This window comes from Denticeps clupeoides, chromosome 18 (assembly GCF_900700375.1).
Source record: "Denticeps clupeoides chromosome 18, fDenClu1.1, whole genome shotgun sequence".
Taxonomy (NCBI): domain Eukaryota; kingdom Metazoa; phylum Chordata; class Actinopteri; order Clupeiformes; family Denticipitidae; genus Denticeps; species Denticeps clupeoides.
Window position 1 is genome coordinate 10,085,247 of NC_041724.1, and position 23,676 is coordinate 10,108,922.

General features: G+C 44.8%; 1 protein-coding gene across 5 annotated transcripts in view; it reads right to left on the bottom strand.

Moving 5' to 3' along the window:
- Positions 1–23,676, bottom strand: part of tenm2a (teneurin transmembrane protein 2a) — a 352,857-nt gene that overhangs the window by 246,146 nt on the left and 83,035 nt on the right. For 3 of the 5 annotated variants that reach the window (XM_028959732.1, XM_028959731.1, XM_028959728.1), the window contains exon 1: positions 13,790–14,069. The exons of 1 other annotated variant lie outside the window; for it this stretch is intronic. The gene's annotated coding sequence lies outside the window, so the exon portion shown is untranslated. Of the gene's footprint in view, positions 1–13,789; positions 14,072–23,676 lie in introns of those variants that run through there. One more of the 5 variants, XM_028959734.1, reaches the window with a different exon arrangement.

Sequence of the window (23,676 nt, forward strand, 5' to 3'; positions counted from 1 at the left end):
CTGTGTGTGTGTGTGTAGGGGGTTAATTCGTTATGCCCTTAACTCTTGGTCTGGTGTCAGTCTCCCAGTTTTGTCTACAACCGCCTGGTCTGAAAAAACTGCCCGGGGAGCTGACCTCAGATCAGCAGACATGGGCATGAAGCCGTCTGAGTGGGAGGGGGTTGCATCAGCCGTCGGCAACCTGGCATCTCATACGACTGCCACAGTCGCCAACTCTTACAAACACAACTTCCTGGAACAGCTTCAATCATGTATTAAGTACTTATTTGATTTCATACTTTCAAAAGACATGAATTTAATCTTTCAGAGCTTGTCAGTTTTAAAGTAGAAATCAGATTTTAAGTACTGAACACTGTTGTAAAATCCCTATCCCATCCAGCTTCTCTAAACTTTAAGCAGATCACCAAATTAAATAGGAAGTAAATGTGGTTTTAAGTGATTAACTCGCAAATCTGAGATTGGGAGTTTGAAACAAGACGGCAGCCTTTACCGAGCAAGAACTGCTGTCATAAGGCAGGTATCATAAATGGAAACAAATGATGAAACATGACGTCCTCGAGCAAGTCAGCGGCCACTACGAGATGGGTGTAAAGCCAGAGCAAGTCATTATCATTCATTGCACATATATATTTAGTCACATCGGTGACTAAAAATATATATTTCTGTCACATTTGTTTAATAGCATTCTCTTTTTCCATTTGTTGGTTACGTATGAAAATCCTATGATGTTTATGTTAAATTCTGAAAATTCTGCCAATTACCAAGGCATCATTCATCCCTGCATCATTCACTCCCTCAGTCTCGCATGCGACACTCAACCACGATGGCAGGTGTGATGAGAGAAATCCGCGTCACAACAATAAGCGTCTTAACCTGCTTAGGTCAAGATAAGTCGAATTCCAGCTCCAAAGAGTTAAAGCTTAATCTCCACACCACGTTACCTTCACATTGACACATTGGGCCCTCATGCAACAAGCTTATTACAAGCTTTTTGAGTTATTAACCCTAACCTGTTTGTACAGGTCATAAGTCACATTTAAGGTTGGAAAGGTAAAAAACTGGCATTATAACAGGGATGTGCAAACTTTTTATATCCACCGCAGGTCAATAAAAGTACTGGCTGAAGGACAGAAAAAAAAAAGGGAACAGAGAAATGCTTAAAATATAAAACAGACACTGAAGTGTCAAATCTGTCGCAGCCACAGGAATCCGGTAATGATTCCTCATCCACGTATCTGCTGCAAGGGAGGAAAAAAGGCCGTCAAGAGTTCCCATCCTGACGAGAGCGAAGCCGACACGATCCCACACCGGCGGCGCGGACACAACAGGTCTGATGCAATTTAAATGCAACCGCAGAGCACCTGCTGCAGTCCGCAAGGGCCAGCGCTCTTTAAATCTGTGTTATTAAATGGCCTGTCAGCGGATATATATATTTAAGAACTTAATACTGCCGAATATATGCTGAATACAAAGGCCTGTCTGTGTTCCTCCCTCTGTCACCAGAAACGTTAACAAATTCAATTTGTTTTAGATTTTATTAATCCCCCCAAATAACCCAAAGGAGAATTATGCAACATCTGTATTCAGCATGACGAATAAATGTGCAAAGCTAGTCATTTTCATTAGGGCTTATATAGTTGTGTAGTGATTAATGTAGCGCATTAAGCAGAAAAACGTGTGCCGTGAACAAATCTAGACACCAACGTTGTTCAAAACAAGTACGGTCACAGTTACGGTGATCATGAATAATGCTGCGGCTCTCTGAAAAGAAAGTGTTACCGTTTTGATTGTTAACAGGTGGTGACCAGGGTCATGATATTCACACACACACACACACACACACACAGACGACACACTGACCCACAAACAAGATACTTTAGGCCCAGCCAGCACCTGCTCCTTTGATTACAATCCAAAGGATTATCCAATTATCCTGCGGAGGAACCGAAACTCACATGTCTGCTGAGGAGGATTCACTGGCGACAGGAAATCCTTTTGGATCAGAAGCCCGACTTCACAGGTCCAGATCTTGCCGATGGGCATCTTCTCAACATCATAACATATGATGAGCGCTGTCTTTGTTGAGGACTAGGGTATAATCAGACGAGCCATTCAGTCCATTCTCCTGCTGACAGTGTGATTGAAGGGTGGAGTATGCAATATGACAGAATTTTCATACAGGATTAATTTACAAGCATAAATGTAACACACACAAATACACACACACACTCCCCATTCACTGTGGGTGTGGCCTGTAAATTAGCCAATAAGAGAGGAGAGGTGCATGTTAATGAGTCTAACCAAAAAGAGGAAACACATCAGTTTGTACAGGGACACTCTCTCTCTCTCTCTCTCTCTCTCTCTCTCTCTCTATATATATATTTTTTTTTCTTTAAATCCTCCAATCTGTTAATGGAAGCGCCTTGTTGTGGATGAAAGTTGTGATTAAGCTTCCTGCCGGGAGGCAGATTGGCCAGAACAGAGCCAATAGATTGGGAAGGACAGGGAAATGGCACCAAAGTAACCTGTCACACAGTGCACAGTCACACCAGAGATAACAAATCCCTCCTCACAAACACCCAGCATTGGATTATACCATCACCCTCCTGTCAAAATAAGCGGGGGGGTCTGAGCAAACACCGTTTCAAATATTTATTACCTCCAAACACCTCAACTTCAATGACCCAGAATTGCCACCACGTGGCTCTTTTCCTCAACCTCCACACTGTAGAGCTGCATCAGCAACCTTGACCTTTCACCTCCGACAACCAAAACAAAATCAATTTATTCATTACTGATTCCTGACATATATCACGTTCGCAAGAACACATTGACCTCTGACCACCAAAATCTAATCAGGCATCCTGTGGCACGGAGGCATGAAAAATAAGAATGACGGCCATATGTCAGCAAACGACCTCCGGCATTGAAAGGTTCACACACACACCTAACACATCCAAAAAATAAAGTTGTTTTCTAAAATCTTTATTTTTAATATTGTTTCTTTATTTTGAATTGCACACTCTTCAGGGGGAAAAATATCAGGTGAATCTGCTGACGCTAATCTGCTACTTAACGCCGAATGGTGAGAGTGGCGGTGACGAGAGGAAGGGAGGAGGACATGCAGGCAGGGGTGACTGCAGCCCCACCATGTCATTAGCACCTCTCTCCCTGCTGCATCCAATCAGACGCCATATTTATCAATTTCCATAATTAAGAGAGAGGGGGCGTAATAACACACCTGGAGTACTTTGTAATGAGGTGGCTCGTGTTGTTTTGGCGGACCGGGGTAATTGCAGGCATGCAAAGACCCCCCACTTTTCAGGACACAGTCAGGAGGGATACGAGCGGCAATGATGTCGAAAATAAGCGCTTTACTGAATCAGCGCCATCTATGATCATTTTACCCCTGTGGTGTGGTGTAGCAGCTGGGGTCCTACTATCACCCACCCCAGGACCACAGTCCTGTCCACCACAAGCTTTCAGAAAAGCCTATGTCAATATTTAATCACCAAACCAGTCATTTTCTGAATATCAGGGTTCTTACACAATTTTTAGAAAAGAATTTCCATGACTTTTCAGTTACTCTAAGGCAAATTTTCATGACCATTTCTGGGCAAATATGAAAAAAGTCAAATGTCAAAGCATTTGAGCATTTAGGTCAAGTTCATTTTTTCATATCTGACCAATCACAAGTGGTGAGGGACCACACTGCCCCTTAATGTCTCCTCTATAGTGTAATGCAGAGAAAAACCTTCTGTCAGGCTGCTCCTGTGTTATTATGTTTCCTGGTTGTTTTCACCTGTGTATGACTGTGTAAATCTGCCCAGTTTGTGTCTGTTTGCTGTCGAGTCATTGTTTGGTGATGTTTCCCCTGTTGTGTGGTAATGTATTAAATCCCTGTTTCGTGATGATGTGCGTATGCGTCCCTCTTCCTCACCATGTCCTGCCATCATTACAGAATGACCCGACTGGATTTGGACGCAGCCGACGCCGCCCCATGGATCTAAGGAGCCGTGACTTTCGTGTTTCAATCGTCACACATCCTATATAGATTTTAAACTGATTCATGATGCATTGTTAAACGTCTATTAAATATTGATATTTACAAAGTTGGTGTGTTGAAAAATTATATGTGAGGGTCTCAGTCAGTAGGGAGGAACCGTGCAGCCTTCGTCCGAATGATATTGAATTATCGGCAAGAAAACCGGAATACGTGAGTAACGCAACACTGACCTCCCTCTGTCTCTCTTGTTCTATATCACACGGGGGCGGTCCTGTGCAAGGCGCCCGTCATTGAGAAGGGCCTTAGCGGGACCTGATAAACCACAGCAGAGGCAGGCCACCCACCAGCCAATCATGCATAATAAATGAGGCGTTCATGGGAGCAGTTAGGCCAGGTTGCGCATCCTTCCACTGCTGCAGGAGGAGACAGCGAGAGAGAGAGAGACAGAGAGAGAGTGAGGGAGGCCGAAGACAGGGGAGGGGAAAGCGGCGATATCACCTCTCTCAGCAGAAACCCGATCATCCGAGGCTCTAATATGAATTGTGTTTGTGCGAAACGACCTGCCAGCACTGTGCAAAACAATACAAGCAAGCATGTTAAAAGAGCTTCTCGGCAGATACGGACTAATGCCAGGCTAATGGCAAACACGAAGCTTGTGGCGTCTGCCTTTTAAATATTAAAAAACAAAATTAAATAACGCTAGAGGATGAGTGCCAAAAGGTCTTAAAGCAAGCGGCCGGGTTTTATGGGCGAGCAGCAAAAGCAGCTTTTTTTTTTACATGAAGACTTTCTGCACCTCGAGTCATTAATCCTGAGTCTGAGCCTGGCAGATTTGGACTCAGACAAGGACTCTTATCTCTGTGGATTTTTGAATGCAGCCTAAGAAAGGCATTCAGAGGACGCTGCCACACTGGGTAATTATGAAATTATCACAGCTAGTCCCCACCTGGCATTTTGTTGGCCTGCAAGGACTCCCAAGAGCGAGGAAAGTTCATCATAATCTCAGTAAATATCATCGTCGCAATGTCACATGACCACCTGCTGCCAGCTGCATGTTGCTGAAGAACAGCTGGATCAGAGATGAATTATTTTCTCTGTAAAGTTTTATTGCTACAGTAAACTTAAAGAAACAAAAATGGTGGACGTTGGTATAATAAAACAGTTGAGTAATAACACTCAAGGTTATAATGAGTTATAACCACAGCACACCAGTACAAATCTCTCATGTTTCAGTACTTTCTTCAAGGGACTTTTGATTAAATGTTTCACAAGGACAATATTTTCCATAGTAAGTGTCCCATCTGGAACATCTGGAAAACACATAACAAATTCCAGTTAAAATCTGTGTTGCATTCTCTGACCCATGCATTCTTATCATTCTCTTTGCATTATTTCAAAAAGTACTATGAGACAAAGCAGGTGTTGTTACTGTATAGTAAATAAATGCCCTGCAACATACCAATTGGCATTATTATGATGATATCTTCATTACAGGCAACATATTCAGATGGTATCATATCATATGTCACACATATCTAATTTCTAATTATGCTGTCAATTTAATAAAAATGTAAAAAATACTGATGTTGAGTCACATGGGTACACCCACGCACACCACAAGTGGCCAACGAGTTTTTTAAGCCCTCCGTCCTGTCCTTGATGCACACGGGGGTGCTGCGTGTGTGGTTTGGAGGGTGGAAGCAGAGGTTAAACTCGTACTAGTAAGCGTCCCGGGCGCAGATTCATCATTCTGTGCCGGAACGCAGCCCTGCCTCCATAAATCACTGCATCTGACCTCCCTCCCTCTCCCCGACTCCCCTGTCCCAGCTGTACAAAAAAACACTGACGCAAGTCCCCGAAAGGAAGGCAGAACTCGCAGAAACTAAAAGTGACAGACCAAGGGCTGGGAGGGTGGAGGCCTGATGCCAGCATACACATCCATACCACAAATATTAATCACAGTGCCCCCTCTCACAATGCATAGCTCTCAAAAATTTGCCTTCATCTATCTGAGATCTAGTAAAAATCCTCAAATTATGTAATGGCAATATGCAACAATTTAAGTTTAGTGGTAGCACAAAACGAGTATATGTCTCTGTTCATAATTCATTAAGGTGATTCTGGAACTGGGCCGCACAGTGCCATGGTAGTTATGGATGTGGCTTCACACCTCCAAGGTGGTGTGTTCGAATCCCAGCTCGGACCTTGTGAGGGCGGGCTTTTGGCACGGGGTTCCTTTGGGTTTTCCGGTTTCCTCCAGCTGTCCAAAGGCATGCCAAACACCCGAATGCCATCAGCCCTGTACGCTAGGTGGACTGGTGAGTGTAAATGAACCATAGGTGTGAGTGTGTGAGTGAATGATGTGGGAGCAACAGGACTAAGCAATGAAGGAGCAAATTTCTAAACTGGGACCTGGAGCTGATATAATGTGAATCTTGAATTCTGTGGTTTGAAAAAAAATCAGTTTTATAACAGTACCAAAATAGAAAAAAAGGAATACCAACAAAATACAAATACAAGCATATATTCTTATATGAGCAAAAGGCAATCCCCTCAGCTGTAGAAAGCAAAGAGGCTGCGCCCCATTCACTGCGGGTGTGGCCTGTAAATTAGCCAATAAGGGAGGAGCTCTGCATGTTAATGAATCTAACCAAAACGTTAGGACTATATTTTAAAAAGCTGAAAACATGATTTTATGGCTCCTTCAATTTGTGTGAGTGGCTTACAATTCCACAAATTGCAGCATTAAATATTCATGGCAATTAGCCAATAAAAATAGTATTATGAATAATAAATCAGCATATTAACTAAAGTAAAAAAAAAACCTGCATCATCTCAGTCTAGTCAGCCACAAAACACTTAAATCCCAGACCCACACACAGTTCATCCTGTGCAAACACACTTCGCCGAACCCCACACAGACCCGGGCAACAGATAACCAATGTTCTGCACGTAACTAATCCCTCCCCTGCTAATCTTCCCCTCCTTTCTTATTACCACAAACTACTGCTGAGCCGGTCACCAATAAACAGCTTCATTACAAAAGCAGCGCGGTCAGCGTAATCCAAAGACAAACCCAAGGATGTCAACAGCTCCGGAACAACCTCTGACACCTCGCGTGACGTCCACCCCGCGGCCGGGAATAACAATGAGGGTGAGGAGCAAACAGGGCTCCATAAAGTGAATAAAGACCATACCAATAAACAAACCAGTTGGCACAAAATGTTCATTTAAGGACAGACATGCTTCTCTGAGGTTTAAATTGTCTGAACTGTATTCTTTATTCTTATTTTTATGTTAAAAGTTCAATGAATTAAAAAATCTAAGCCCACAAAACAGATTTCCTGCTATTAAAAATTCAAAGCCGTGTACTTCATACTTCCCGGGTGCCTCGAGCAGAAATATCAGGGCTTATTTAATTACTCAAAAGCCTCCTGAGATGCTATCAGAGTTGAACCCTCCACCAAAAGGGCATGTTGCCCCCCCCCCCCACCCCCATGTAAACAGCACGTGCACTGAGGTTAGGGTAACACATCCTAGGCAGACAGAGGCCTCAGTTTAAGTCTAAATGCTGCTGAGAGGATTTTAATAGGCAGGCCTGGGTCCGCTCTGCTCAGAAACTGGCAAAAAAAAAAAAAAAAAACACACCAACCATGATCATAATCCAAGGTGAAGTGCCATTCCCAAAGCATTGCAATTACCACAAAAGCCAGGCAGAGTGCAAACGTGCCTTAGCGCAAGGGCACAGAGTAACCGAGTGAAAGAGAGGGGAGGGGATGGTGTCTATAACAGAGTCATACACACACACACACACACACACACACAGAGACCTGCAGATGGGTCAGATTTTTTTTTCTTAATTTAACGAACAAATTACTGTATATATATGATGACCTTGAATATAAAGCAACCCCTTTTTTCCATACCATTCAGCACACACTTAACACAACACAACGTGTTAGCATCTACCAGGATTGCATTGTTTTGTCCAGACGTCTCATGTTCAGGCCGGTGTTTTCGCAGTGTTTATTTGACATCTGATTGTGCACACCAACCTAACGCCCCTGTGGACACTCCAATGAGCAGAAAAATGGTCGCGTTCAGTCCGCACTCACCTGAAGCCACGAACGCCAGAAGAACGCCTGGTTCAGACGTCCCTGAGAACGAGGCCTTAACTTTCATGTCACTGACCACTGACCTGAAAACATAATGTGAAGTAATGTAGAAAAATGTATGGCATGCACTGATAACTGAGGCATTAATAATCATAATTTAAGGAAATAGGTGGCACGATATGGAGCACTTAACCAGTCAGGGTCATATTGGACCAGTCCTAGATGTACAATCACAGCACAAAAACAATTGTTGTGTAAATGTATTCTCTTACATCACCTTTGAGATTTGTTAATAATCAATTACCTTAAACACTAATTGGAAGAATGGATTATCACAGCATGTGTCTCATACATTTACATGTGTTGCTTGTCAATGGATTATGGATAATCCATGAATCCATGAATGGTGGCAATCTGTATTGCAAATATTCGATCAGTTAATGAAATTGGTCAATATTCTCATCACTAGTGACTAATCAGGATGTTCTGCTACAGTGTGGTAGTGCTGTCCACACCACATCTCTGTCATTCAAAGTAATATTAGAAACAGGCTCCTCCTTCCCAAAATTTACAACTGCAGATGAGACGCTCAACGTCCTTAACCCGACAATAAGGCGCCATCAATCAGCGGCTCATTTCTGATTCCATACAGTGCTGCCAGTGGCGGGAGGGGTCATGTTCTCTCCCCCGGCTGGTTAAATCAGCGAGGGTCTGGTTAAAAGCTTCACGCCGGTGGAGCTCCTGCCGCCCCTCAAGCTCCATCACTCCACTCAGAGACTGCAGCGCTGCCCGCTGCCTCTCTCAGCCGGCGGCAGATAAGGGCCTGCGCCGCGTCAAGCCACCCGACTGCCAGCGCCGCAGGGGTGGGGGAATTCGCTAAAACCAGAAAATCCCAAACCTCTTCCTGGGGGGTTTTCACTCCAAGCCGACCTTATGAAGCCCCTGGCTTATGAAGACTGCGGTCAGTTGAAAACTTTCTGGCGGTGGGTCCTCGAGGAAACCTTGCACCAAACCACAAGCTTATTGAAGTGAAAGTGAAGTGATTGTCATTGTGAAACTCTGCAGCACAGCACACGGTGACACAACGGAATGTGTCCTCTGCTTTTAACCATCACCCTTGGTGAGCAGTGGGAGGCAGTGTGTGGGGCACCTTGTGGCACCTTGGCGGATCGGGATTCGAACCGGCAACCTTCTGATTGCGGGGCCGCTTCCTTAACCGCTAGGCCACCACTGCCATTTAATACAACACTGTGGGAAAATCAATCGATGCGACAATAAATCAGGATTCTCCTTCTATTGATCCATTGTTGATAGTGTTTGGATGCACTGAGGTCTCACCCACAATGGATCACGTGTTGCTGGGTTTGGCAGGAAGTTTGCAGGCCGTAATGTACCGTAATTTACCCTCATTCACGCTTTAAAAATGCTTCTACTCACTCGCATAATCCAAATCAGCTCAAGATTCTGCATTCGATCTCATACATCCTCCAGCAGAAAACCCGATACATCACCCTTATATATTCCGTGCCAAAGAAAAAAAACACCAAATTCTTACAGAATTTAAGTCAGTCCCCTTTCCTTGTCAAATAATGGAGGAAACGTGACAAACTGAAAAGGCGTGAAATGCGTGTAGCAATAAATCTGAATTACTAAATCGAATAATCCAGGACGTCCACGATAAATCATTGAAACTATTAATTGCTTAAACCTCAAAAAGCCACAGATGTTTCCTAAAACCAACATATTGTAAATCGACAAACAATTTAAACCAGGAAGCATTTTAGATCGCATGATTATATTGTTTAACAGTAATGTGGATTAACAGAATTCTGATGTAAGTCTGTCAGCAGATGCTGTTTCAGAATCCATGTGAGAATTTGGTTAAACGACCCGTCTTGTCTACACGCACCCCGTGAACCAGGAATCTGCCAGACATTACCGGGTCGCCCGAATCAGAGCTCTGGGGGTGCGGTAATCAGGGTCTTTAGCGGGCGCCGCATGAAAACTGCGCACTTTACACTCTTATCCTGGCGTCTGTGCATCTGCAGACGAATTAGGATAATTCTCAAATCCCCCCCCCATCGCATAATCCCATAATCTCCCCAAAAAACTGGGAATGGGTGGTTACGTCTGACAGTCAGAATGGTTCATGCCAGCACTGGTCAGCCATTTCCAGATCCTTACCTAAAAGCTTGCTGTCTAGTTATACACACACACACAAGGTGGACATAAATGTGTGAGCATCCTTGCACAATACTCAATCATATTCATAGTACCACACACACACACACACACACACTCACACAAGCCCACTCCTCTCCTTCACACGTGGGCGGAGTGCATGAAGGACGGAGCAGCTCAGGGGAAGTGAGTTAATGGCTCGTTCTCCCCGCACTTGGCAAGAAGAGGGCTCTCCAGCATCCCGGGCCCGACACACACACACACCCACACACTCAACACACACACTGGAATTTGCCTAACAATGCTAATTTGCTGAATGGGGTCAGGCTCGTGTGACGGTAATGAAGATTGATGGCTCGGCGCGCTCACACAGGTGCGGGAACCGGATGCCTGGTAGGTGTGTTTAAAAATACGCATATTTAAGATAACCCAGATCCTGCCTTTATATCTGGAAGGAGTGGGACATGGGAGTGTGTGTGCGTGCAATAAGGGTGCGAGGGGAAGGGGTCATGGCAGAAAGCTCGTCGCATACGAATATTAAGAAAAGTTTCTTATAGCTGTGCCGTGCAATGGTAACGATGTGTGTGTTACGCGAGCGTGTGTGTGTTCGCGTAAGAGCCTCCGTTTATCTCCTTTTGCTCTTGATTTTTCTCAGTGTGACTGCTGGCAAGTGCTCCTGGAAGCCTATGTGAGCTGACAGACTCTGAGTGAGCTTAAAGGCCGTGTGCCCACTCACTCACACACAGACACACACACACGTACGGACTACATTCACACTCTCTCACACACACACACACACACACTGTTCTCCTTACAGGCTGCCAAATGGGACAGGCTGAGGGATTGTGTGTGACATGCACGTCTAGCTACTGTTAAGGTGGGAGTGTGTGCGCGTGCACATGCATGTGTGCATGAGACGGGTCAAACTGGCCAGACACACAAAAGCTGCCAGTTTTCACAGCCAGAGTCTGAGGGGGGTAAATCTGCATGAAGCCAGTCTGTGTGTGTTTGTGCATTAGGGTATTAGAATTTGCTTTAATGTCACTGTCCCACAAGCAGGTTCCATGAAGGCTTGCACAAAACCAGACGGTCCTGATGTGAGAAGGTTCCATGCTTCTTGGTCAGAGTTATAAATGATATGGGTCTATATTATATTGTGTTAAAATAGTTCTAGTTTTAATGAGGATTTTTTGGACTTCCATGTGTTTATGTGTGTATGTGTGTGTCTGCCAAGGTCAGGAAAGTCAGACCTGCTCTGCCAGGCCTATCCTGCATTAAGCCTAATGCAGGGATGTGAGCTGCTAACGTGAATAAAGGAGGACGGAGTGGATGTTTGGGTGGAAGTGTGAAGCTTGGCAGGGGTCCCTCGCCTTTTCATCCTGCGCCACCCGTACGTGTGACAACGGCCAGTAGCCAGAAAAACAGGCCGTCTGGCAGTCGCGGCTGCCACCAGCCTCCTTTTCACCTTAATTACGCATTTTCACAACCAAGCCTGAACAGTCCGACCCTCCACCTCCTGTCGCGAAGGTTGCTGAAATTCAGGAGAGGCTTGAACATTTTCACCAAATGTGACATAGACATACACATAGACAGAATAACACAATAACAGTAAAAAAAAAGTGTTCTAAGGATAGTGTTGTAAGATAAATTAAATAAAAAGAAAATCTGTGGATTTATGGTCAGGTGATTCAATTAATGCAAAAATGGATGCTGAGACGGTGAAACGGAGGCTCGCTTCTGCCGATTACGAAAGCAAAGTCTGAGGGGTGGAAAAACCTTTGACCAAGAAAAATTTAATTCAAAATGTACGTTAGACTCGTAATGAGCGTGAAGCATGTTGGCACGGTCATGTTGACCGACATCTGCCACCACATTAATGTTGGGTTCAAGCTTTTAAAAAGCTGTAGGCTGGGGTCTGACTTTAAGGGCCTAATTAAAGCTCTAATCCGCAGCTTCATCCGCTCTGTCTATCTGACGGGTCCAGGCTACTCACTCCTCTCTGTCTGACTTCAATCGAACAGGAATACCTGGACCACGGCCAATCAGAGGAGGGCCCCGCCCTTCATGATCTCTGATTGGGAACTAATGTGTGTCCGTTGCTTGAACCACAGGGGGTTTACGGAGCATTTGATGAACCTCTGATTTTTTTTTTTTATCGCACCCTTGACAAATTAGTTAATTCATCTTTTTTTTTATTTTAAGAACAAGCCATCAAACGACATCGAAGACTGTGTACAAACAAAGTCACAGGTGAAGGACAGAACGCAAACACTGATCACCATCTGCCCAGACGACAAGATCCAGACTTGTACAAGCAACAAACTTCATTGCCAGCATGCCTTCCGGTGCAATCTGCCATTTTGTTTGCCAAAAGAGCCATGGATGAGTTCCTCCTTTACTGCAACTTCTGCTCAGGAGCTGTCACATCAGACTAACTGCATAAAACCAAAGCAAATCGTGTAATTTCAAAATTTTGGTGCTGTAATGGAAAGTCTAGTCTACATTTCAATCATGAAGATGTCTGCCGTGTAATAACATTGCACAACCCACAATGCAATGCTTTGCAAAAGGCTTGTTAAATCCAACATAAAAGTTGAATGCATGAGGTCAAGAAGTCATCTGTCAATATACTTGAAAATGCTAGATAAAAAGAAACGGGGAACATTTTTTAATCTGTGTCCAATAGTTTGTGGTGGGCCATAAATCACTGCTGAGGATGAGTGGGAGCCACTGCTCAGCATGACCACGCCCCCAACGCCTCATCGCTATAAAAGATGGATTGCATTATCATCTGTGTTTCTCCTGCTCCATCCTAGACAGTTTGCCAGCTAGCAAGCAACTTTATGCTACAATGAATATTACCATGATACAATGCTACTATTACTTGAGAAAGTAACTTTTGAGGAAATAATTACCATTCCTTTGCAGAGTGACAAGAACATGACATAGACTATATAGTCCCCATTCTGGTCCCAAATCATCCTCGTATAGAGGTACCTGCCCAATTAAGTTGCTAGAAGGAGCTTCCATTTTCAGGTCTTTGATGTAAACGATCTGCGGTGGGCGTGGTTTCAGATGACACGCCCCCGGTGTTTCAGAACGGTTTATTTCTTGAGTTGTATGATAACTTATACATAATTATATAGAATTTGAATCCTTAAAATTTCGCCGAACGCTAATCACAGTGCCCTTTTATTGATCCCGCATTATTAGTCACATGAGCACAATTAGTAAAAGACCCGCGCGGGGACCGGGACGGAAGGCGCGCCGCTGCGGAGCCGCCGACGACGTCGCCGTATCGGAGTAGAAGCGGGCGACACGGGGCAGCACGGCGACTCGAGGCGGGCGCCCGGCGGCAACTCATTCCGAATACACGCAACAGCAGGCGGCCGGAACGTGCACGGCTTTCCACGAGTGCGCGCGCGTGCACGTGCGTGTGGGGAAAGGGGTGTAATGACGGGGCATCCGCAGCCCGGCACCCTCTTACCTGCGCAACGCGGGCCACCAACGCCGCACATCCCCACCGACCTCCCCGTCGCGAAAACTTTCGCGTCGCCCTTCCGTGGCGAGCGCCGCGGCCGCAACTTCTGCACTTCTCCCCGCCGGACGGGTACTTTCCCTCGGGCAGCTGACCCCGCCGAAAACAAGTGGCCGAACCGCAGAGGGGGTTCCGAGCGGGTCCTTCCCGGCGGCGCGGGTCTGCGCGCTCCGGTTTCACGCGGTCGCGCGCGCAGCCAGATGCGGGGACGCGAGCGAGCGCGCGCACGGTCCGCGGCTTTGGCCGGCGCGCTGTGGAGCCGCAGCTTCTTTTTTTTTTCTTTCTGGAAGCTACCATTCGCGGCGAGGGAGAGCTGACCTGGGCTCAGCGGTCACAGTCATTTACGCCCTTATCCAGAGCGACTTACAGTCAGTAGTCACAGGGACAGTCCCCCCCTGGAGACACTCAGGGTTAAGTGTCTTGCTCAGGGACACAATGGCAGTAAGCGGGATTCGAACCTGGGTCTTCTGGTTCATAGGCGAGTGTGTTACCCACTAGGCTACTACCACCCAGTCCGTCTGGGAGGGTCTCACGCACCGTGCGCCCGCATTACTGCGCCGTGGGACAGAATGAGCGCGACACGCGCCATAGAAAATTATGCAGAGGCCCGCGGTAATAAACGCTCGACATTAGTATAATAATCCAGCATTACAGCATGCACGGTCTCACCTCCCACCACAGCACTCTGAAATAAACTGAAATATTAAAAAAAAAAAAGTCCTATAGACAGCATAAAGTTCACTTGCATGCCTTTTCCAGGGTTTATATAAACTAATAGATGAACAGGAAAGCGATATCTGCTAGTTGCATGTATTTGGCAAAGGATCTTCCCTTCTAGCCTCCATTTTTTTATAATATCCCTGGTTCACAGGCTGCTAGTCATATCTGGACCACACCTGCTACCAAACCAAGGATATCAGTGTTTCCATTCAAGGATTCTGATTGGCAATATCTGAGTTTCTTAGTATGTGTGTGTGCGTGTGTGTGTGTGTGTGAACATATGTTTGGACACACCTACTCTTTTGTGCTTATGGAGACTAAGATGAAGCCATTTTGAAGAATCCAATGCAATAATCACATTTAGTAGTTTTGCAACAAGTCAAGTATGTTTGATGAATCTGTTTTTCCATAGTCGCCTTTTTTTACCTTCATGATTGCTTTGTCCAGTATGGTCACCAACAAAAGCCACTTCATAAGATGTTCATTAAAGTGAATGAGTGAATGATAAGAAAGCATAAACCATCCCTGTTGTCTATGAGAAGCCAAGAGTGTGAAATGCTACCATCACAGCAAAAGCTCCTTGCTTTGGAGATCTTCAACTTTTTGCCTTGTTTGCTATTTTTTATTTATTTTTTTGGTTTATTACATAATATCTTGTATTTACAATCTGCCATGCCCTCTGCATTCGGAGTGTAAGGACTCACTGCTGGTACCCGAAGTACAGAAGGTCACAGCTGGGAGCAGATCTTTCTCTTATAGAGCTCCGCACGGTCAGCGTTCGGGGTTCAGACACAGTTTAAATCTAAACTGTTCACTCTGGCCCTCTGTTAAAATCTCAGACACGGTGTCAATTATTAAAGTCCAATTTAATAGACTGTCACCTAGTCAAGCAAAGACAGTGTTCAATTCACCTGTCCTAGTTAGACCACTATTACCCTAATGTACCACCATAACCTCGTATTTCTGTACCCGTTTTAACTGCCAACGTCTACTCTACCTTCAGAGTCAAGTGATGAGACCACCAGAGAGGTACAAGTGTGGACATGGACTCCTGGTCCCACCACGACCCCAGGTCCACTGACCCAAAAATGGACTCATGATTCTGAGCATCATCGGCCCATTGCACGCTCTTGCTACCCTGGAACGGGGTCTTTCTCTGTTTCTAAAGTGAAGTGAAAGTGAAGTGATTGTCACATGTGATACACAGCAGCACAGCACATGGTGCACACAGTGAAATTTGTGAGCAGTGGGCAGCCATGACAGGTGCCTGGGGAGCAGAGTGTGGGGACGGTGCTTTGCTCAGTGGCACCTCAGTGGCACCTTGGCGGATCGGGATTCGAACCGACAACCTTCTGATTACGGGGCCGCTTCCTTGACCGCTAGGCCACCACTGCCCCACTACACCTTCCCAAGGTTTCTTATATTTTCCTCCATGTGGGTTTTTTGGGGAGTTGTTCTTTGTGTCCAGAGAGGGTCTAAGTATGAGTGTCCTATGTAGCGGCTGTTAAGTCCATTGAGACATACTGCTTGTGATTTTTATGCTATAAAAACACACACACCACAACCTGTCAGATACATAGAAGGGGTGCATGATCCCAAAGAACCAGAACACTCTGCGCTCTCGAACTTATTATACCGGAAATCTGTAAGCTACAGTAATGTTCATGTGCCTGTACGTTCTGCTATACTTATCACAGATACACACACAGTACAGCCAGTCCCAGATTTTCCATGTCAGTGCTGAGGCATTTTGACATCAGAGCTGGTTTCTAGTGATAAGCAGCTTGGACGAATATGAGTGAAACATGTCTGATTTGATCCATTTGACTTATTTATAACTGTCTCTTCACAGACTCCTGTTTGGACGAGTATTAAATAACCACTAGATCACCAGATTGTGTCAAAAGAGTAATGATAGTAATTAACCAGACAATTAACCAGACAGATCTTAATTTAACATTTAAAAAAATCTGTCTATGAATATTTGAAAACAGAAAACATTGGTCCACAACCAAGGAAATCAAATTAATTTCAGATTAAATCAGCAGTCTACCTAAGAACTGTTATTGGTAAGAATCTGACAATACGATATTGAGGTGTCATGATCCGGTCCGGCAGGGGCCACTCATGTTCGTGTTTCGTGTTCGTCATGTGTAATGTTCCCTGATCGTGTTCGCCTGTTGTATAATTATATGAGTGTATAAAGCTATCATGTTCGTGTCTGTTCACCGTCGGGTCATTGTCATTGTGTCCCCTGTTGTGTGTACTATGTATTAAACTCCTGTTTCGTGACGTTGTGCATATGCGCCTCCTTCCTCGCCATGTCCAGCCATTGTGACATGGGGTTAAAGAAACACTTCATGATATTTTGCAATACTATGAAAGTATAAAGAACATTAAAGCTAAAGAATTTTATTACATTTAATTCTACATTTTTATATACTTCTATACATGTGTACATTCCGAAATCCTGCTTTCAAGGTTCTTATTAAGCCTATGTAATATTACTCACTGCTCCATAATCGCTTAGTCCTACTCAGGGTTGTAGGTGTCCATACAGGGACACTGTGTGCCAGCCTTAACGCACACACACACAACATCAATTTACACAGTCACACCTACTGACAATTTAGACTTGCCAATTCACCTAGTGTACATGTTTGGATGGTGAGAGGAAACCAGAGACCCCAGAGGAAACCCACACCACGGGGCGAGCAATTCAAAATCACATCCTTGGAGGTGTGAGGCCATGTCGCTAACTCAATTACAATTCTTTTTTTTAAATCTATACAGTATTGCTAATTAAGATGCACTTTTTTCTGTGTAACAGTGTGTCCCAGGTAAATGGGTAGGTTTCATGCCAATTGGGGAAGTGAGGGAGGCACAGGTGCTTGACACACATTAGTTAGACATATCAGACACACCACAACTCTCTTAATCACCCTGCTTCTAAGCCCGATGTAGCTGTGGTTGATTAGGACCCAGCACACATGTGAATTGATGCCACCTGGTGGCCACCGCAGCTCCACAGGACGCTTGCATCAGGAAAGGCACCCAATTAATCGGGCAACCTGACCAGTTAACCCACTTTGTTGACCCATAATGGGAGCAGCCAAACAGAGACAACGATGATGTCTTCTTAACACCTTGCTTTCTACCGTTTGGATCTTGGTGGATCTTTGGTGAGTGCTTCTAACCTCATCTGTAAGTGAAAGTGAAAGTTCCCCTCAATTACCGCAGCCATGACATTTCGTTCAACTGCTTGAGGCGATTGCCAGCGTTTACACCGAAGATGCCCTTATCATTCCGGACTTGAGTTAGACATTCGGCGGCGGCGGCATTAGGATGTAATTTCTTGCTTTTGCACACAACGCACGACGAGCTGATTACGCATATTAATGCGCCTGTAATGGCTGGTCTTTAATAGGTGCGAGGGGGAGGCATAATGGAAATAGGATGCAATTACCTGCTATAACTGGGGAGTCATTGTGAAAGTGCTTCACTGTTGCTCGATGCCAAACAAAGATCTAACTGCATATTTCCCTATGGTCCCGCAACATTAAAGCTTGATTATTTGAGAACACCTTGTTAGAGAAGCCCCGGGGCTGCTCTTTGAAATGTTGTGCATTTCAAACATTCCTTACACACAACAGGGGATTGGTGAGTTCAGCTCGGCGGTGGTAAACTTTAAGCCGAGGAACAGAAAGGCGTCTGATTTTAATGGCTGCGCGGCTCGCCGGCACATGGGTTTTGAATGACTAACACTGTGTCCTTCTCACACTGTGACAAACAACGAAGGAAAAGCTTTTATTATAGAATGACAAAACACTGCAGAGACATTTCATAATGGTAAAGAATCCAAAGGCTCAGTTTCACGGGCTGATAAAAATAAAATAAAGGTTGACATTTGTCCTCCTGGTTTTTAATTTCTCTATGCCCAGTAAAATGGCCAGGGAGATGGAGGGAGATGTGCTCACTAAATCCGGCGTCGATGTGCCAGCTGGCAACCGTGCTGTCTGGAAGCAGAGGCCCGGTCCCTCACCACTCTCCCATCCCACACCGAGAGCTTCCCGGCACCATGCTCCGAGAGCAGTTTGGCACTGTCCTCTGCAGCACCTCGAAATGCTAGGGACGCACTGAACGAGGGTCGCCATCCTGTCCCTCCCATAACCACGCTTGACTTCTGGTGGGTTAGGAGGACAGCACCATGGGCTTTTCCTGTGTCTGGGGTTCTTTTTTTGACCAAGGCAGAGCATTAACAAACCTTCTGGTTGCTGGCTCGCTGTCTGCTTTTCTCAATGGCTGCACTGATGCCACTGGACTAGTCATATTCTCATGTAAGACAAATATTCACTCATTTCTGTTAGCTCCCACCCATTGCATGGCTCTGTGTGTTACATTATTGGATTCAGAAACCAGAATCATGATTCATACCCTCTGCGGCCTGGTCACATTTCATCTTCAGGCTAATTTGTGCTTATGTGGCCAATGCACTGTATGTAGGAAAAGATCTCATTATATTAGCATCCATCTCCAGTAAGGACAAATGAAGACATCATCATCATATGAGAAGTGTCGCACAATTCGTCTGCATCTCGCCCCTCAGCTGTATTCCAATTTTTATGTGCCAGACACTGTTTATTCATGAGCCGCTCTCCCTCCTTCGGCCCCTGGACGAGAAACGCAATCTCCATGGCTCTCCGTGACTCCGGATCAGGCCTCTGTGAAATTTCTCACCGAGGGGATGAGCAGATCAAATTGTTGTGCTGGTAAAGAGATAAAGTAGATGTGTGGCACTGTCAGGGCAAACACTAGAAGCAAAGCGGGGGTCTCCTGCTGCGACCTGGGGGATGAGTCGGTGGCGCCGAGATGCCTGAACGCGCCAGTGTCTTGTTGTTTGTGCCTGTGATTCTGTGCTCATATGCATAAAGAGAGGCTTTCTAAATCATTTGTTCAGACAACAATCAAGTCTACTACATTTTTATCACACAGGCAGCGTCACGTCGCATAACAATGATAATAATAAAAAAAAAATCTTTCAGAGCTCACTGTGAATCACAGCGGCTTAAGAACGTACCCATGAATGTACCATAATGGCCCGACCATTAGGCAACACCCCTCTTTTCAAGATAAATTAAAACACTCATTAAAAACTATAATTTTTGGCACACCTATGTTGTGCTTCTTGTCTAGATCCCAAATTTAGGATGACCCAATCTTTAAAAAACCTACACAGGCCAGTACAACATTTAAAGCCTCAAACATATTATTAATTTATTAGCTTTTATGACAAAATTTTTTTTCTTACAACAAAACAAATAATGACATGCGTTATTACATGTAACGACGTGTAATAATGTTGTATTTATCCCTTCAGTGAAGTGCCATTTTAGCAGAGATTCTGTTATAACAGTAGAGTAAGAAGGGAAATGGAGTGGATGTGTGTTATGTATTGACAGCAGGAAATGTGAAGTATACACCAGGGTAAGGTATGTCGGAGCTGTCAATCATCCATTTAAAACTTTGTTCAGAAAATCACAGTTAGACTGTGTTGGCCTCTTCTCCAAGAGAGACATGACCTGATGTGACATTGGCAATCCTGACTCAAGCGCTGAGCCAATACGGTCCTCAGACTCATATTGCCATGGATGATGATGATGGATTTTTCAGGTTCTCAGGTCAGGGCACGTAACCCATTTCCATGCTCCGCCTGGCATAATGTCCTGCAATGCAAGTCAAAGCACTCAATGTATGCAACTTCATTTTCACTACTGCATAGTGCCACCCCCAGTTTACCATATAGACTTTTAAGCCCTATGGCGAAGTAAAAAAAAAAAAAAAGAAAAACATATTAATTTTCAATAGCATTCGCTTGGGATTTGGATTACTGAGACACAAAAAACACCCACATGACATGCTGATGATTAAATTTGACGGTCGAGTCTGTGTCCCTGTGGAGCTCACGTGAGCCGGATAGGTTTTTCTAGCTTCACATGACAAAACTAAAGATTATGTGTGCTGCTGCTTTCCAGCTGACATTTTCCTGCTTTTTTTGCCCTGTCCCTTATATTTAACAAAAGCAGTGAAATTATCGGCAAAACACTTGACGCATTGTTTTATTACAATACATTAAGGGGAATTACTTGACTGTTTTCCTTCATCTTATTAAGGGTTAACTGATCTGCATGACATTCGACAGAGTCAAATGCACAATGCACCACCAGGCACCCACAACATCTCAGGATAAGATAGATTACCTTGTTAATCATTTAATCAATTATGATTAATTCTCAAAATGCAAATTAGCTAATTAAAAGCCCTGAACTTATAGAATTACCACTGATTAGCTGTCTAAGCTCTGCCGGCGCACTGTCAGTGGGGTTTGATTTGATTATATGAACTTTCTTGGGCTGTGTGTAACGCTACGGCGTTTAATCTAATTACATTTGCAATTAAACAATATATATGACATTTCTGTATGTTAATTAGTCAGTTATATTATATATATATATATATATATATAATATAACTGCATTCCTCAGCAGGAAGATGGGGGCTGCTGATGTCTTAAAGTGCATCAGTTGCCAGGCGCTGCAGGGAGCAATCGAACGTTTAGTTGTCTTGGGGGGGGCAGCGAGGGGCAGCGAGGTGAAGGGGTGTGTCCCACACAGCAGGGTGAGTGTAGAGGCTGTCAGGCACTGGGAGGTTGGGAGGCTGATGAAAGAGGGAGGGAGGGAGGGAGGTATGGGACGGGCTGGGGGGAGACGTGAGGAAATGTTGTATCTTAAGTGATTTTTTCATTATTATTTTAATTCTCTTCGATTACTCAGCACTTTTTTGACAGCTGTACATGGCGAGGAGACACTTTTCACCTGTTCAGGTCAGGTGATTAGGACCCACCAAATCACAGGCTGTCTGGTCCAAATAGGTACCATAGGCGTAAAGGAAAAGTGGGTGTCATGCTGCTGTGCAGTCTATTAATGATGTCATTCTAAAATTATACTTACGTTTTGTCATTTTTAGGCTGTGAGAACAGCGGTTGTGGGTGAAACGCAATGTTCTTGTAATTGGATTTCATAAAAATCTATGGAATGGTGAATGCTTCTAACCTCATTGTCATAATAAAGGAATGCCATACATGCATCTCTGGTCACATTATCCAGATTGGATCCCTGTATGCAGCATGTTGTTAATGGCAGTGAAACATGTCCATCATTTCATTTGAATGGTTGCACATCAACAACTTAAGCCATTGTGACGTTGGGAAATAGACTGCAATTTTCCTTTAGCAAATCAAGAGCAACATACTGAATTCTCCTACATAAAACAGAAGAATTTGGGAGAAAATACACCAAAACAAGAATAGATTTGAAGGGATTTTAATGGCATTTTTTTAATGGCATTACTAGTTTTGTTGTTACCGGTATTATGATTTTATTTCTTTTTGTTGACGTTGTTGGATTATTCTATTTTCCACTGCTGCACGCAGCAGTGCCAATGATTTGATTGAGCTCTAATTTCATGATCCTGCTGTTGTCCAGAGCATCCTGCCTGGTTACTGTTAACCACAGCCAGCCTTTCCGACAGGCTGTCCTCAGGACATCCGTAATAACAGTGCATTCCGCTTCGTTTGAGTGATTCCTTCACAGCAGAGCTGACAACAAACGAAAGCCCCTCATTAGACTCGGCTGCCCGGAAGCAAGGAAGGCACTAAGAGAACCAGCCTCGGCTCTGGCCGCTAATTATAATAATCACAATAAAAGAATCCTTGGGCAGCTATTTGCTTTTCTTTTCAATTAATTTCATCAGACGCACTCATAGGAGAGTAAATGAGGAACAGGGCTGGAAGACACAGTGCATTCAGGAGGTGCCAGTATTTATTAACCAGACGACTCGGGGAGAGGCTGAACCCCACCCGCGGACGACAGGTCACCAGTCAACAAGGGCCACTGATCTCGCCAGGAAAGGATGAAGCTTGTTCATGTGCACGGTGGGACACGGGGCAGGGCAGAGAGCGCAGGAGAGGGCCTGATAACGGAGCTGCACTGTAAAAAAAAAAAAAAAAAAGTGAAGTGATTGTCACATGTGATACACAGCAGCACAGCACACAGTGCACACAGTGAAATTTGTCCTCTGCATTTAACCCATCACCCTGAGTGAGCAGTGGGCAGCCATGACCGGCGCCCGGGGAGCAGTGTGTGGGGACGGTGCTTTGCTCAGTGGCACCTCAGTGGCACCTTGGCGGATCGGGATTCGAACCGGCAACCTTCTGATTACTGGGCCGCTTCCTTAACCGCTAGGCCACCACTGCCCCATGGTCTGTGGAGACCATGGGAGGAGATGGACGGATAAACAGCTCAGATAGACTCATCCCCCGAGGTGTCGGACACATCAAGGAAACACGCTGACACGACTCTCTCCACGTTATCTCCGTTCATGCCTATACGCCCATTTCCCCTTCTCTCCTGAAGTCAGACTCTCCGCACATTTGGACATTCCTTCGAGCATGAGGACAAAATTCAGATTAAACGGCAAAATTAGTGGGCTGGAAAATGCTTTTACGCCCTTACGTGATCCCTGCTTTGGAGCCTCGTTATGGCTTCCTTCCCCCCGCCGCCTCTTGTTTTCTCTTTTCCGCATCTCTTATCCATCTCAATTTTTCTCTTGAGAGAACAAACAAAGCGCAATCGCAACCAAAGCGCCCTATGCCCGAGAGATGTTTTTAAGAGTGTAACCACATGTAATGTCACACTGCTCATCCTCCCTGTGGTGTCAGTTCTACTCATTAGTTGAATCTCTATTAACTGCAGGGGGTATCAAGTCAACCGTACATTGTCCTAGAGATGAGATGAATAACGAATGTCTGCGCATCAATGTGCGTTTGTGTTTGTTTTAATGAGGGAGCTCGTGTGACATAATATGAGAGGCTGCATGTCTCCAAAAACCATTCTCATTGACTGTAGACCTTGACCTTTGGCCCCTAAAATCTTCCATCCACAATTTTCTCTCAATGTTATTGACAACCTTTGCCAGAAAGTGAGGTCACAGAGAACTTGACCTTTGACTCATACTTGCTCAAAAGACACACGATACTGATGATATGGAATGATGAAGAG